Genomic DNA, 17,983 nt, shown 5'->3' with positions numbered 1-17,983 from the left:
CACAACATAGAAGTTAAACAAATTTTGCTTATATCCTATATTTGATTAAACCTATTTTAAATCTTAAAACTTTTATACTAATATAGATTCCATTGAGGAATCTAAACAAAGATATAATTTAGTACCTAAGAAAAAATTGCTGAGTATTTACTGTGGGGGAAAAAAAACGTGATAAGCTTCATAGAAAGCAAAAACAAATAGAATTTAATGCCTTTGGTGAATTTACATTTTACAGAATGAACAGATGAGGTAGATGTTTGATCAAGAAAACAAAAGCAAATAGAGTCTTGAGAACCACAGAGGTCGAGGAATGCTTTTAAAGAGAAATGGGGAAGTTTTTCCATTTCCTTTGGGTAAAGTAGCATCTGAGCTTTATTAGTTTAGGATATGTTTTTGTCCCTGGGATGGCAGTAAATATAAGTTGTGGTGCTGCTAGGTGTGTGGGGAGGAGAAGCAAGGAGGAAGTAAAAGATGCTAATGCTGAATCTTCCTTTCCATAAGAGGCTTAACTTCTCAGTGAACTGTACGGCAGAGGTGTGAAGAAAGTATACTTCTATTCTGTGATGATATTTTGTTTGTGATCTAACAAATAAAGCTCTCCTGAAGATCAGAGTGTGGAACTGAGTCTCTAGTTAGCCGTAAAGGCCAGGCACTGGTGGCATGCACCTTTACTCCCAGCACTCGGGAGGGAGAGGCAGAAGGATCTCTGTGAGTTCGAGGCCAACCTGGTCTACACGAGCTAGTTCCATAGTTCCAGGACAGTTAGAGCTGTTAAACAGAGAAACCCTGTATCGAAAAACAAAAATCAAAACAAAAAACAAACAAACAAACAAAAATCGAGTTGCTTTACATTACTTGGCAAGGGCTTTTATTACTCTGCTGAAACAGTGTGATTTAAAGGAAACATAGGAAAGGATTTATATTGCTTATGTCTGCATATCACAGTTCATCATTGACAGCCATCAGGAAGGGACTCAACTAGAGTAGGAACCTGGAGGCAGGAGCTTCTATGGAAGACATGGAGGATACTTACTGTCTTGTTCATCCTAAATTCTTATACCTCTCAGGTAAACTGGCTCAGGGATGGCATCAATCACAATGTGCTGAGATCTTCTACTTCAGTCAGCAACAGTCTTACCTATGGTCTGATTTTATGAAGAGAATTTTACAATGGATGCTTTCCTCTTTCAGTTGACTCTAATTTGTGTCAAGTTGACATAAAACTAGCCATGATAAGGTTATCATATCTTATATTGCTCATCTAAAATAATTGAAGGTCACTATAAAATGTCAATAATGCTAATGGCTTTGTAAGGGTTAATGAATTTATATATTATCTACCTCTCTGTCTATCTATCTATCTATCTATCTATCTATCTATCTATCTAGCATCTATCTATCTAGCACCTATCTACCTACCTATCTATCTATGCATCTGTCTATCTGTCTTTTCCCTTTGGTACTTCAATATTTACATTTATTCATTAATTATATTTTTTCATATTCTCAAATTGCATTTGAAAATTTTCCCACCACTTTTAATTTCTAATTATGTTTGAAAGGGAAAATATGCATTCCATGAGACATGTGTGGCGGTCAAGTGACAACTTTTTGAAATTGGGTTCCCTCTTTCAATCTGTCATCTCCCTTGGATAAAACTCATGTCATCCGGCTTGGGTAACAGGCCCCTTTACTGGTGGAGTCATCTTAAGGGCACTTTTATCTTTTTACTATCTACTACTTAAATTTTCCTAATGTTTGACTTTCTTTGGCCCTCCTATACACGTATTGTATTCTTTCTAGAAATTTCTACTTCCATTAAACACATATTTAAAAATGGCAAAGGAATCAAATGACTCAATGAAGCAAGGTCATCAATAAAATTAGAATATTAATAACAATGTATGTCTACCAATTGCTTTCTCTTTCTAAAAGAGAAGTTTACTGTATGAGTAACTTGGTTTTTCCCAGCAGTCTGCAGATATCCCTTCACTGTAATTGGACTTTTTTTAAAAAATAAAAAATTCTGGGTTCAGTCTAACTTTTTCCTCATTTGTACGTTTTGGTTTTTGAACCTGGAGACCTAAATAATATATTCATCTGCATCCTTGATTCACCCAACCTTTGCTTCAGTGTTTACAGAATGTTTTAATACAAAAAAGAGCAAAACAAAAGAACGTAAATCAAATGTTGCTTTGAAAATAGACTGTGTTTTTTTTTTTCCTTGATATCTAAAATCTACTTTTGTTGTGCTGGGATCTTAAGTTCAGTAGTTGAAATATAGGATGCTGTGAAGTCGAACTTGCCAAATCATTGTTTACTTTTATGTACATGCAATGTGTTTTCACTGTACTGATTCAATTTCTAATCTCATAACAAGATTTTTTGTATTTTACTTATGAATAATATTTCCATTCTATACTCTGCCCATAGAACACCTCTAGAGACTATATTGCTAGAATGACAAAAACTAATTTCATCATGCTCTAGAGATCAGACACTGTAAGCTCTAACCCAACATAGCTGCTGTTTGGTGAAGGCTGACAGACACTTTCTCACTTTCTCTTTACATGATTAAAGATAAAATAACGTCGAAGTTCTCTGGTGTTTTCTGTGGTAAAGATGCTGAGCCTATTGCCATTGGGACATCTCAAGTTCTCACCAAAATTGAACTCCTTCAGAAGTCTTGCTTTTAAACACTAGCACACTGCCATAGTTGAATACTGGAGGGTGGGGTGTTAGAGTTTTGAGAAATGAACTTTAAGACTATATGTAGATCTAAAAGTTGTTGAGTATATTAAGCTACATATCTGTACACACATGATAGAAGTGTTATATCTATAACAAATACACCATGCTCTTTAAGAAATACATGTGAGCCGGGTGGTGGTGGCGCACGCCTTTAATCCCAGCACTCCGGAGGCAGAGGCAGGCAAATCTCTGGGAGTTCGAGGCCAGCCTGGTCTACAAGAGCTAGTTCCAGGACAGGCTCCAAAGCTACAGAGAAATCCTGTCTTGAAAAACCAAAAAAAAAAAAAAAAAAAAAAAAAAGAAAGAAATACATGTGAACTGTGGTTACATTGTTTATCTATATGGCCTTTAAAAAAAAAACTTATGATATTGTCCTCTCTCCGTTTATAGTTGTGTGCCTTAATATTTCCTTTCATGATATTTATTTTTGGCTGACTTAATTATTTAATTACTCTATGATCGTTTATATATTAGTCTTTTTTCTATAACAATGGTTTTAAGCTCGGGATGTTCTCTTAGTATTGCTATTTTGATTTCGCAGTTTTCCTTTCCTGGACATCTTTTTTGCAAATATTTCATATGTTCAAATTATAAATAAATTATTACCAACATATAATCAAATCTTATCTTCAGAATTAGTTTTTGTTTATTTTGATGTCTTATTAGTTAGACCAAACTTGGAATTTCATGAATTTATTCAGTGATCATCTTAAATTAAACATTTGAATTTATGTACACCAAGGGATATGTCATCACTTTGTTAATTCTTTTGTTTGTTTGCTTTAACTCTTTCATTTTGTCTGTGTAGTTGTGCACGTTTCTGTGTATGTGTGTGTCTACTTGTGTGTGTATATATGTGTGCAGTCTGGTGTGTATGGTACTCTGGTGGGAACATAGGACAAGCTTGTATGTAGGTGTAGGTCTTACCCTTCCAATTTATCTGGAACACAGTTTCTTATTTATTATTTTGCTTCAGCATATGGCATGCTGTCTGGTTCACGATTTTTCAGGGATTCTGTTGTTTCTGCCTCTTATCTCTATATAGAATCAGTATCATAACTGATGCATGGTATCATATATGGCTTCACATGAATTCTGAGCATTCAGAGTCAGGTCCTCACTCTTAAATGGTAATATCTGGCCATACTACTGGCCCCTCTAGAAGGATTATTCATTGTGACCACTTATGTAGCTAATCTGTTCGATTTTTATGTGTGTGCATCTAGCTCTTAGAAATTTTGTCATAGTATTTTCCATTTATTATGTGGGTGATGATGAAATTTTTAGCATTTTGAATGTTTTAACTCTTCTTTTCTCTACTTAATCATGAACTAAAGGAGTAGCTATTCATGAGTCATCTTCATTTATTTTATTTACCTGTGCACAGGAGTTTCAAGACAATAAAATTATAATTCTGTTCCAAGAGAGCTTGATGAAAAAGTAAAGAATTTACAATTCATCTAGATATGCTCAGTAGAATTGTAGAAAAAGCAGTATGTATGCTTGATATTCTGAATGTCAATGTATTGTCTTCTGATGAAGAACTAATAAGTATCAGTAAGAAATGAGTACTTTATCAAAATCATATAAGCAAGGCTCACACTCATTTTATACATAAAATTAATATATTTTAGCCATCCATGATAAACTATATGAACATTATATTGAATATATGAGCTTAAATATGAAAAGAAATGGCATTTATGAACTATGCAAATTGATGTCCAATTAACTTGTAGCAGCTATCTTATTAAATGCCAATTAAATGTATTAACATTTCTTAAAATTTCATATATCAGTACAAATTTAATTGTACCTTTATTGTTAATGTAATTTAAAGTTAATTACATAGCAAAATGATTTATCTTGTGCATAATTATTAACCTTTATTCTCTGTACTTCAAAAATAAAAAAAATATAGCTGTATAAAATCACATCCTCATAGCATCACTAATTGTCTAGATGGGTGAAAATCTTTGTGTTCATGTAAGACCGTGATTTCACATGTTCTGTGGTGGCCAGATTCTGAATTAAGTTCTATGAAACATCAAAATCTTATAATATGTGAGGGCCAGGCTATTATTTGGTCTATCAAATATTCTCTTTGCTTTTATTATTTGGTTGTTATCTATATAATTATAAGATATATTTGGTAATAAAGACATAGTCATATAACATCTTAAGCACTTTATAGCTGGTGAAGAGTATTTTAATTTTTTCATTGCTAACTTCCTATTATCGAACACAAAACAAGAACTCACTGAATTTGGATTGGTGAAAGATAATGAGCTTTGTGCTCACAAAATTTATTGAACAACTGAATAAGTGTATTTGAGTATCCATGTCTGTGTTTCTATATTCTTTTGGATAACAGCATTTTAAACAGTTTCATTATTAAAATGTAACTGAGAGTAGTTGCTCTCCTCTGTTGTCTAATTTTTCCAGGTATGTGAAGTTAGCTAATTTTATATACTAGGCATGTGAGTTCTGTAAGTCAAATTAGATGGCTCTAAGCTACACCTATGTTGAAGGCTTTTATTACGTTGTTACAGATGTCTTTTCAGTTTGTCATTACTGTGTTACATAGGCTTTATAGTTTTCTCAGACTACCAGCTGTTCCTGTGCCTAGGCAGCAACTTCTAATAAAATTAGAGCCAACCCACAGTGAAGAGGTTTCTATATCAATTGCAGATCAATTCTTCCAAATTCTATGTTCAATGTATATGATGTCTGTAGGAATAGGGTCTTACTTTCAAGTTATGGAAGGCAACAAGGGTCAATGGCAATCACCCATATTGTTTTAGGAATCTTTATAATTCCTCTGATCAACAAGTGGGGTGAAGGTTGTATCATTATTGTTGTTGTTTTAAAAAGTTTGGGGTTCTTCCTTGGGTTCAGCTTCTTACTTAGCTTCTTTAGGTTCACCTATTGTAGACTCCGTGGCCCTTATTTATGGCTAGAAACCAATTATGAGTGAGTACATCTCATATTCATCTTTTTGGGTCTGGGACACCTCACTCAGGATAGTGTTTTCTATTTCCATCCATTTGTACCACGAGGCGTGCATCCACCCACTGAGACAGTGGAGCTGATCTACGCAGAGCTCACCAAGGCCAGCTGGACTGTGACTGAAAAAGCAAGGGATAAAACCGGACTCTCTGAACATGGCGAACAATGAGGACTGATGAGAAGCCAAGGACAATGGCACTGGATTTTGATCCTACTTCATGTTCTGGCTTTGTGGGAGCCTAGCCAGTTTGGATGTTCACCTTCCTAGATATGGACGGAGGGGGGAGGACCTAGGACTTACCACAGGCAGGGAACCCGGACTGCTCTGTGAACTGGAGAGGGAGGGGGAGAGGAGTGGGGGGAGGGGGAGAAGGGTGGGAGGAGGGAGAGAAGGGTGGGAGGAGGGGGAGGGAAATGGGAGGCTGGGAGGAGGTGGAAACTTGTTTTTTTGTTTATGTTTTTTTTTCTTCTTTTCTCAAAAAAAAAGAAAAAAAAGATATGTACATGTATGGCATTTTCAAAGAATAAAAAATAAAACCTTCATGTAAAAAAAAAAAGTATGGGGTTCTTGCTGGGATCACCATTGTATCATAGTTTCAATGTTTGAGGTGTGTGTGTGTTCATGCAAGCACATGCGTGTGTTCATACTGTAGCTATTTTATGTGTTTTATGTATTTTATGTTTTCATACTGTAGCTATTTTATGTGTATTTTTAAGTAATTTAAATAAATTTATAATTTTGTTCTCCATTGTTGTTTCTATCTTCTTTACTGTTAAATTTGTCTTTCTCCCCGTGCTCTACTTTTACTTCCCTCTGTCATTAGATCCCTATTGTTAGATCCCTCCCAGTTCCCCTACTACTTCCTTTTTTCTGAACTATTAAAATTTCTAACTATATTCTAAACACCTGTCCTTATACTCATAGATTAGTCTCAGTCTTAGCACTCATCAGATGGAAACTAATACAAAGATCCACAATTGGTCAAAGATTAAAATATAAGTGACACTGCATTGCCAACATACCCATCTGCAATTAGAGCTCTATACCTTAGTACTGTGGGAGTTCCTTCTGATCCTTCAGCCAATAGCCTTTAAGATGCCAGGCCACTTGGGCATGGTCTCATTTACTTTAAAAAAGCAGCGGTAGCTGTGTGCTCTCTCTCTTGCTTTTGGCTCCGCTTCTGGCTACTAGACTTCTTTCCTGATCGTGCAGAGGTTGTTGTCTAGGATGGTGATCTGTAAGGTTTTTCCCTTTAAATAAATAACCATTTTATTAAATAGAATTTCAAACTGGTATGGGATTGTTTTGTGACTTATGCCTTCATCTGGTGCCCAATGTGGAGCAACTGTCTGAGACAGCTTGGGAAGTAATTCTAGAACAAAATAACAGCATTATGCATGGCTTCTTGGTAGCAGCAATTTCTTGGGTCTGCTCTGTTTGCTAGAGGCAAGCAAGTGCTCTCATTTAAAAGATGCTTCCTCACCCAGCTTTAGCTGCAAAACCTTGCAGCTCTTTTAAGAGGTCCTTCTAGAAAACACTTAAATGATGTTGGTGAAAAACTGACCACATGCTTTTTGGTTTTCAGCCGTAGCAGGAAAAAAAGCTGCACCATTTTAAAATGCCAGTATTTTGGGCTGTACTGCTAGTGCAAACTCTGACTCTTTGAGACAGGAGGTCCAGCTACAGAGAGAGCATTTGAGTGTTGTTTGTGGATACACTATTGCAGCCTGCTTGCTGTCAAGGACCTTGAAACGCTGTAGAGTTATGGCAATAAACATAGCTAAAGCTAGTATCTCTGCCATGAGGCTGGAATCACAGAAAGCTAAGGAATGGGCTGGATATGGCCATCAAAGCCATGGCTTTAATCCTACCCATATTGCTTGGTAAATGAAAGACTTGTGTAGTCAGAAAAAGAGAGATATACAGTAAAGAGAGATTCAAAGAAAAAAAGCTAAATGTTTTAATGTGTGTTAAAAATATATGCAGGCTTGAAAATAAAAGGTTAAAGTCCCCAAAAAAAAAAAAACAAGAGAGTGGTTGGGTGTGGTGGTACACACCTTTAATCCAAACACATGGGAGACAGAGGTAGACTGACCTCTGTGACTTCAAAGTGTGGTAGCACACACTTTTAATCCCACTGCCTGGGAGGCAGAGACAGGAGAATCTCTGAGTTCAAGGACAGCCTGGTCGACAGAGTGAGTTCCAAGAAAAGGATACACAGAAATCCTGTCTCAAAAAGACAAAAATTAAAAATAAAATAAATAGAGTTTTAAATAAAGCTACATAAAGATGGAAAACACACAGAGAATCTTGATACTCTATGTTATTATGCTCTCTTTGAATTGTTTGAATGCTGAGGAAGGAGCAACAGCTGCTAAAAGATATTTTCTTATAATTGCTGTTGAATTAATCCAAGGTAGGTATTTTAAAAATATCTTGACTTCAAAATTGAAGTCAAAAGTATGTTACTGTGGAGAAGAGATTTTGCTTTTGTTCCCACAGGAAATAAGAGGCTATGGATTCATTCTGAGTTAAGAAAAATCAAGTTTGATCAAGGAAGACCACCTGAGAAATCTCCAGTAGGAACAGATGGCCCAGATGTCTGAGTTCTACATCAAGAACAGATTCAAGACTGCTGCCTGAGATGATCAAGACTCACAGGATACTCCATTCTGAACTTGATCATAACTCTGAATTTTCTTTAGGTCTCCATAAGATTATCAGCACCTCCAACCAGCCAGAAGTAGCCTGGAATACTATGCCCACATTCCCCAAAAATGGACTATGGATATTTTCCGTTGTTAAAAAAAAAAAGAAGGGGAAGTGGTGTGGGAGAATTGTCTGTATTCTGTCAATCATGTTTTAAATAAATACTGATTGGCCAGGCAGGAAGTACAGGCAGGTTACCAGACAGGAAGTAGAGGCAGGGTAATGAGAACAGGAGTATTCTTGGAAGAAGGAAGCTCTTCCCCGAGTCCTGCCCAGACCCACAGAAGAAGCAGAATGTGATTTGTCCCACTGAAAAAGGTACTGAGCCATGTGGCTAACATAGATAAAAATAATGGGTTGATATAAGCTACAAGAGCTAATAAGATACCTAAGCTAATGGGTCAATCATTTTATTATTAGTATAGACTCTCTGTGTCATTTTATTTGGGGCTTACCGGCTGTGGGAATTGGGCAGGACAGAAAACACAAAGAGCAGGCCCTACTTGTTACACCTTAGTCTTGGGAAAATTGAGGAAAAGGATGGTACTAGATGGTAAGAGTCAGAGGCCCATAATGCCTATTGCTAGATAGTGTCTTCTGGACCTGATAGTATAACTGCACTCATAAAATCTCAATAATATCGTTTCCTAAACTAGCACTACATCAATTGGCATGCCAGCATGGATGGAATGGGGATTAATTAGCAAGGTCCCACTCATATGAAGGGCTGTAGACAGTCAATGACTGCTGAGAAAGTGAGTGTAAATTTTCTCTAGGAGCTCTCAAATATGTCCTCAAAGATGAGTGTTCAGTCCTAGATACATCTACGTGGGATCAATGTTAAATATGAGTTTATGAAGGTCAACATACATGTTTTTATTTATATACATATGCATTTAATAGTAATATTTAAAGAAGAAGTCATGAATTTGGGAGAGAGATAAACACAGGAGTACTGGAAGGGAGGAGGGGAGGCAGATGTGATGTAGATGAAATGTTCACATATGAACATCTTAACAGTAAATGCCTATTAACTACTGAATATGATTGTGTGGTATATTGAATATAATTCCAAGCATTAATCATTGAAACAATAATCTGGGTTACATTCAAGAAATTCTATAACATTGAGATATCATCTTACACCTGTCAGAATGGCTAAAGTCAAAAACACCAAGGATAACCTTTGCTGGAGAGGCTGTGGAGGAACGGGTACCCTCATCCATTGCTGGTGGGAATGCAATCTTGTGCAACCACTGTGGAAGTCAGTGTTTCGGTTTCTCAGGAAATTCGGGATCAACTTACCCCTGGACCCAGCAATACCACTCCTGGGAATACACCCAAGAGATGCTATTTCATATGACAAAAGCATTTGTTCAACTATGTTCATAGCATATTTGTAATAGCCAGAACCTGGAAAAAACCTAGATGCCCTTCAATGGAAGAATGGATGAAGAAAGTATGGAATATATACACGCTAGAGTACTACGCTGCGGTAAAAAACAATGACATCTCGAATTTTCCATGCAAATGGATGGAAATAGAAAACACTATCCTGAGTGAGGTGTCCCAGACCCCAAAAGATGAACATGGGATGTACTCGCTCATTATTGGTTTCTAGCCATAAATAAGGGTCACAGAGTCTACAATAGGTGAACCTAAGAAGCTAAGTAAGAAGGTGAACCCAAGGAAAAACATATAGTTATCCTCTTGGCTAAGGGAAGTAGACCAAATTGCCGGGGAGAAAATTGGGATCTTGGGGGTGGGGTGGGATGGGGGTAAGGGAAGATGGGGAGAGAAAAGGTAGAAGGGAAGGAGGGGGGACTTGGGGAAACAGGAGAATTGGGATAAAGGAAAGGTGGATAGGGGAGCACGGAACCACAATTCTTAGTTAAGGGAGCCACTTTTGGGTGGGCAAGAGACTTGACCCTAGAGGGGCTCCCAAGTGCCCAAGATGAGGTTCCAAGTTAGTTCCTTTGGCAGCTGAGGATTGGGAACCTGAAATGACCCTATCCTAGAGAAATACTGATGAATATCTTGTATATCATCATAGAACCTTCATCTGGTGATGGATAGAGATAGAGACAGAGACCCACACAGGAGCACTGGACTGAGCTCCCATGGTCCCAATGAGGAGCAGAAGGAGGGAGAACATGAGCAAAGAAGTCGGGACCACGAGGGGTGAACCCACCCACTGAGACAGTGGAGCTGATCTACTGGGAGCTCACCAAGGCCAGCTGGACTGTGACTGAAAAAGCATGGGATAAAACCGGACTCTCTGAACATGGTGAACAATGAGGGCTGATGAGATGCCAAGGACAATGGCACGGGGTTTTGATCCTACTTAATGTGCTGGCTTTGTGGGAGCCTAGCCAGTTTGGATGTTCACCTTCCTAGACATGGAAGGAGGGGGGAGGACCTAGGACTTACCACAGGGCAGGGAACTGGGACTGCTCTGTGGACTGGAGAGGGAGGGGGAGAGGAGTGGGGGGAGGGGGAGAAGGGTGGGAGGAGGGGGAGGGAAATGGGAGGCTGGGAGGAGGTGGAAACTTGTTTTTTGTTTGCTTTTTTCTTCTTTTCTCAATAAAAAAATTTAAAATAAAAAAAAGAAATTCTATGTAAATGCTGTATTTGATTTCAGTCCTATATTTTTAATTTTTAACAGCACTCTTTTGATTTCTACAATAAATCATTCTATTCCAGGATTTAAGAATGTGCTGAATATCATTATGGCTGTAAGTCTCAGTAACATACATGTGGAACATGAAATAACTCATCAAATTTTGATATATGCAGGACCATTGCCTTGTTTTATTTATCTTACTATAATAAAAGTTAATTGCTTAAGAATTAGTTATATGTTTATACGTAGAAGCAGTTTAGATATATATGCTCCCACATTTCAAGACTTGGTATATGGCTAAGTCCATACCTAAATTATGTAAATCAATAATATGAAAGAATTAATCCTGTCTCACTGCTGTCAGACTGCTGTTCATCAGACTTATGGGTAAATGTAGTCTTTGGACCTCTTCTCTGATACATTGATGTGCTGGTTTGGGTAGGAATTCCACCCATGGACTTATGATTTTTAATGCTCGGCAAACTGGAAGTGGCACTGTTAGGAGGTGTGACATTGTTGGAGCATGTGTGTCACTATGGAGGCAGATTTTGAGGTCTTATAGCTCAAGCTATGCCCAGTGTGACACACAGTCTTCTTCTGCTACTTGCAGATCAAGATGTAGAACTCTCAGCTTTTTCTCTAGCACCATGTCTGCCTAAGTGCTGCCATGCTCCTTGACATGACAATAATGGACTAAACTTCTAAACTTCATGCTGGTCCCAATTAAGTGCTTTTATTTATAAGAGCCACTGTGGTCCTAGTGTCTATTCACAGAAATAAATCCCTAAGACCATTGGAAACCCATGCTCTATGCTCTTTATAAGTGTGCCCTGTTCCTCATCCGATTAGTATGTACTATTCAGGAGTTTAGGTGAAGGGTCAGAGCTTTTTCTATGTATCATTTTTGTTAACTCTGTCCAGGAACACTCCCTGATAATCACAGCCTTTACATTCCTCTGCATGTCACATTGCTTAGTGGAAGTCAGGCTCCCTTAGCTTTGCCTTGCCTGCCTAATTAGTGATGACCATTACATATTTGCTATTGTCACTTGTTTCTTGGCTGTTCTCTTCCCAATTAAGAATTCTATAAAATCTCCAATAAAACTTTCAAGTGTCACATCAGCAGTAATAACTGCCCAGGTATAAAATACCCCTAGTGAAGTAGAGGGGAATTTAAAATCTTTTGCTATTTGTTTCCAATTAGCAGTGTTTCTTCTGACTTTCCATTATCTATGACATTATTAACAGTAGAATTTACACAGAAATATATTTCTTTCCTGTTGCTGATTATTCAGGAGGTCCATGTATGTAAGAACACTTCCCACTGCACAGTCTCTATGGTGATTTGACTTTGAGGGTCGGGGTAACTGTTGTAAAAAAGCTTAGGTAGTTTTCCACTTGTAACTTCACAATGGTTCTGTTGAGCTTTTGGGTCTGACTGATAAGGATAAACAATTGTGACTGCTGGAAGAAATTTATGGAAATTAGGCAAACAATTCCAGTGTGAGTCTGTGATATCAAAATTATGATTTGGACAGATGGTGACTCTTTCCAGTCAACTAAGCAATGAAAATAAATCTGCTGCCACTTGTCAGGGTACGAGATTTGGCTAAGAAGCTTGAGACATTCCCAGTGCACATGGCAGTTAGGTAGTAGACAAAAGCTAAAGTCCAGAGCTCCTAGATATTTATTTTCTAGTGCTTAGTAGACTAACCTCAACTTTTATTTCTCTCCAGAGTTCTCATATAAAACAGAAATCCCGGAGCTCCAACTATATAAAACTGCGTGATAAGAGAAGGAAACTGCTAGCCCTAGTGAGTGATGTGTCTGGACATTAACTTCAGACACCTTTTAGGTCTATAATTCATACAACCACTCTGCAAATATACATATTTTTACTACAATTGTACATGTGAGATAACATTACATAAGGGCTCAATCTCTGAATGAGCTACTATCCAAACATATCCATTGTCCGGTGAGCTCATATTTCATGAACTACAACCATTCTGTTCTTGAGTTAAATGACTAATATACAAGTGTTCTCTTCCACATTACCACAGGTCTCATACTCTCTAGACCCCCCATAATTTCCCTACATAATCAATTTGTTACTTTCTTCTGGAGGTGCCTGTATATGCATAATCACTCTGAAGTATTTTACTGTGTGTATTATCAGAATGCCTTGCTATTGTTATGTTCAATGAATCCTATAACTAATTATCCACTCTTGACATATTCTGACTTATAATTTAATTATATTTGAATTAATTAGCAATTACTATATGCATATTATATCTGGCAGTACAAGCATAATATGGAGATAAGGTAAATATTCATTGCCTCATGTTTTTTGAATCTCTTTCTTAAAATACCTTATTCATTTAGACTAACTTTACTTTTATTTTTATGTGTGTTTGTCTGTGTCTTTGTGTGTGTACATATACAAATATATGTATGTGAATGTTTACAGAGTCCAGAAGAGGACACTGAATGGAGCTGTAGTTACAGTAGTTGCGAGTTAACCATAATGTGGGATTTTGTTGAGAAACAGATGAAAGTAGAATTCAGGAGAAGGAGAAAATGCTCAGGGAAATGACTCTATCTGTAAAGTGCTTACTAAACATGAAGACCTGAGTTCAAACCTTATATATACATAAAATTCTGGGTGTGATAATAAGTGTGTCTAATCCTTGAGCTGGGGAAATGAAGAGTAATGGAATTCTGAGGCTCACTGGCCAGCCAGCCCAGACTATTAGTGAGCCCCGGTGATCTGTAAGAGAATCTATCTCAAAAATAAAGTTGGGTATCTCCTCAATATCATCTATAGTTGCTCTCTGGCCTACACACACACATCACACACACACACACAAACTCACATGCATACAGACACACACACATGCATATATGTGAAAATGGACACATAAAATAGATAATAAAAATGGAAAGATAATGGGCCCATATGACAGTACTCAGGTGACCCCTTAGCAAGTTTTTGAAAGTTGAGACTTATGGAGTCTACGTCTGAATTTTTTTGTTCATGAACTTCTTATTTATGTTTTCCAAATAGTGAAACCATGGACATATATAAGTGATACATTTTAAAAATCTTTCTTTTACATGTATTGAGAAATATGGATTGAAGACTGTTCCAAGGAGATGCTTTCATTATCTGGATATTTTATTGTGATTATTTTAGTGAAACAAACTTTGGACCAAAATTTATGCAAACATTAACTAGTATTCCCTTACAGACAGTTTAATCTACCCTAGTTCATATTGCAAGAGATATTTAAATTTTCAAAAGATGTTTCCCCCTTAGTTATGCATGAAATATTTTCCATATCACATCAGTTTGAAAAACTCTTAATGTTTCTATAAAATACAAACATTCGTTTCATTGTATTTGGTGATGTGATTCATATATAGCAATAATTCTAACTTGGCTAAAATTTGAGGAGGTCATTGTCATTACAAAGCTATAGTAGGTTATGTTTTGAGTAGATGATACTTTGTAACCAGAATTAAAACTCTTTTAAATATGGGAAAATTCTAGAGATTTCCTAGGTAGACACTGTCACACATTTGATTTTTCTTCCACAAATTAGCAATTTTAATCACTGGCTATTTCTTTATTTTGATGGTTACAGGACAATTAATACTCTTGTTTCGGGGCTTTGAAAAAAACATACTGTTGACTATATTAATGTGTACCTATATCCATGTTTCTTTCACTATAGTTACCTACCTTGATTCCTATATATCATGCTAAAATCATATATAAAGTGTTTTTTTATTGAATTTTTATTTACTGTTCCAAGGCTGTAACCTTCTCTTCTAAAAAAAAAAATGATTTCCTTTACTTTCCAATCCAATCACTATAGTCATTCATTTTGTTATTTTTTACAATCCTAGATTTCAGTCTTCCTATTATATGGGCATGTGGTGCAAAGATAGTATGATAATCCAGGGTATATTAAATGGTTCATAACAGGGAATGGATTAGTGATATTTTCCCTTAATACTGCCCTATTTCCAACAGGGAATTATAGGAGGAAGTATGAAGCTGCCTAAATATTTTATAAATATGTAGATTTCCATTATTTCTAAAATTTAGCTGTAGATTCCACAAAACTATCTGGAGATCCTCATGACTTGAGGCATGTGAATGATTTTGAAAAAAAGCAACACTAAAAAAAAAGACACATACACAGACACAGACATTTCTTTAGGGAAGTGAGTCATGTTAGTTACATAGACTACCACTATTAAAATATGGGCTTCTGCTCAAATATTTGATGATAGAAATACTAAATCAGGGAAAAAGTAAAATTTAACAGGTTTCTCATTTCTACAAGTGCTACACACACACACACATACACAGTGAACAACATATTTTTTTTTTATTTTTTTTTTTAAATTTAAAAAAATCATTCAAGGAAGACATTAGAATCTTGTCATCCTGGATAGCTGAATGTAACACATAAACAAACTTGGGGACCAGGAATTGCACGAGATTTTTTTTTTCATTCTTATTTTTTTTTATTGAGAAAAGGAGAAAAAAAAAACAAGTTTCCACCTCCTCCCAGCCTCCCATTTCCCTCCCCCTCCTCCCCCCTACGCCCCCTCCTCCCACCATTCTCCCCCTCCCCCCACTCCTTTCCCCCTCCCTCTCCAGTCCAAAGAGCAGTCAGGGTTTTCTGCCCTGTGGTAAGACCTAGGACCTCCCACGTCCGTCCATATCTAGGAAGGTGAACATCCAAACTGGCTGGGCTCCCACAAAGCCATCACATTACGTAGGATCAAACCCCCGTGCCATTGTCCTTTGCGTCTCATCAGCCCTCATTGTTCGCCATGTTCAGAGAGTCCAGTTTTATCCCATGCTTTTTCAGTCACAGTCCAGCTGGTCTTGGTGAGCTCTCAATAGATCAGCTCCACTGTCTCAGTGGGTGGGTGCTCCCCTCGTGGTCCCGACTTCTTTGCTCATGTTCTCCCTCCTTCTGCTCCTCATTGGGACTTTGGGAGCTCAGTCCAGTGCTCCAGTGTGGGTCTCTGTCTCTATCTCCATCCATCACCAGATGAAGGTTCTATGATGATATGCAAGATATTCGTCAGTATTGCTCAAGGATAGGGTCATTTCAGGTTCCCTATTCTCAACTGCCCAAGGAACTAACTGGGGACCTCAGCTTGGGCACCTGGGAGCCCCTCTAGGGTCAGGTCTCTTGCCAACCCTAAAGTGGTTCCCTTAACTAAGAATTGTAGTTCCGTGCTCCCCTGTCCAACCTTCCTTTATCCCAATCCTCCTGCTTTCCCAAGGCCCGACCTCCTTCCCTTCTAACTTTTCTCTCCCCATCTCCCCTTACCCCCAACCCACCCCACCCCAAGATCCCAATTTTCTCCCCGGCAATTTTGTCTACTTCCCTTAGCCAAGAGGATAACTATATGTTTTTCCTTGGGTTCCCCTTCTTACTTAGCTTCTTTAGATTCACCTATTGTAGACTCCGTGACACCAACGATAACCTTTGCTGGAGAGGTTGTGGAGGAAGGGGTACCCTCATCCATTGCTGGTGGGAATGCAATCTTGTGCAACCACTATGGAAGTCAGTGTTTCGGTTTCTTAGGAAATTCGGGATCAACCTACCCCTGGACCCAGCAATACCACTCTTGGGAATATACCCAAGAAATGCCCTATCATATGACAAAAGCATTTGTTCAACTATGTTCATAGCAGTATTATTTGTAATAGCCAGAACCTGGAATCAACCTAGATGCCCTTCATTGGAAGAATGGATGAAGAAAGTATGGAATATCTACACATTAGAGTACTACTCAGCGGTAAAAAACAATGACTTCTCGAATTTTGCATGCAAATGGATGGAAATAGAAAACACTATCCTGAGTGAGGTATCCCAGACCCAAAAAGATGAACATGGGATGTACTCACTCATAATTTGTTTCTAGTGAACAACATATTAGTGATAGATTTAAGCTTTATTTCAGAAAACTTCTGATTCTTATTTTAAACAAATTAAATATCCACAGTTCAAGTTAATATGATGAGAGTGGAGGCCATGCATGATAGTTAAAATCATTTTCATTAATCATGGTAAACTGTGGAAAGGACTTCATCCCACTCCTGAGATGGGTCATTCTACCCTAGATAATCAGCTTCTTTGGTCTCAGAAGCTTCCATCCTGAGCCTTGGGGTGTAACTATGTTGCCCTTCCAATTGTGATTTTTTTTTTTTTACAAAACGAGTAACCAAGTTTATTATGTATCATTCTAAAACCTTTACATGTATTATCACATTTAATCCTCACACCAATTCTATTGACCAACACTTTGTAAAGTAACCCCTAGATAATATATTTTCACACAATGATTGTCTCGAAGATTCTTTTTTTCTTTTTTCTTTTTTTTAATGAAAAAAAAAGTTTCTGCCTCCTCCCAGCCTCCCATTTCCCCCCCCCTCCCCCCACTCCTCTTCCCCTCCATCTCCAGTCTGAAGAACAGTCAGGGTTCCCTGCCCTGTGGAAAGTCCAAAGTCCTCTCCCCTACATCCTGGTCTAGGAAGGTGAACATCCATATTGGCTAGGCTCCCACAAAGCCAGAACATGAAGTAGGATCAAAACCCAGTGCCATTTTCCTTGGCTTCTCATCAGCCCTCATTGTTCGCCATGTTCAGAGAGTCCGGTTTTATCCCTTGCTTTTTCAGTCACAGTCCAGCTGGCCTTGGTGAGCTCCCAATAGATCAGCCCCACTGTCTCCATGGGTGGGTGCAGCATTATTTGTAATAGCCAGAACCTGGAAACAACCTAGATGTCCTTCAATGGAAGAATGTGGGATATACACACATTAGAGTACTACTCAGCGGTAAAAAACAATGACTT

This window comes from Microtus oregoni, unplaced genomic scaffold (assembly GCF_018167655.1).
Source record: "Microtus oregoni isolate MIOR12 unplaced genomic scaffold, Mior012 000043F_ref0000047, whole genome shotgun sequence".
Taxonomy (NCBI): Eukaryota; Metazoa; Chordata; class Mammalia; order Rodentia; family Cricetidae; genus Microtus; species Microtus oregoni.
This window is presented reverse-complemented; position numbering follows the sequence as displayed.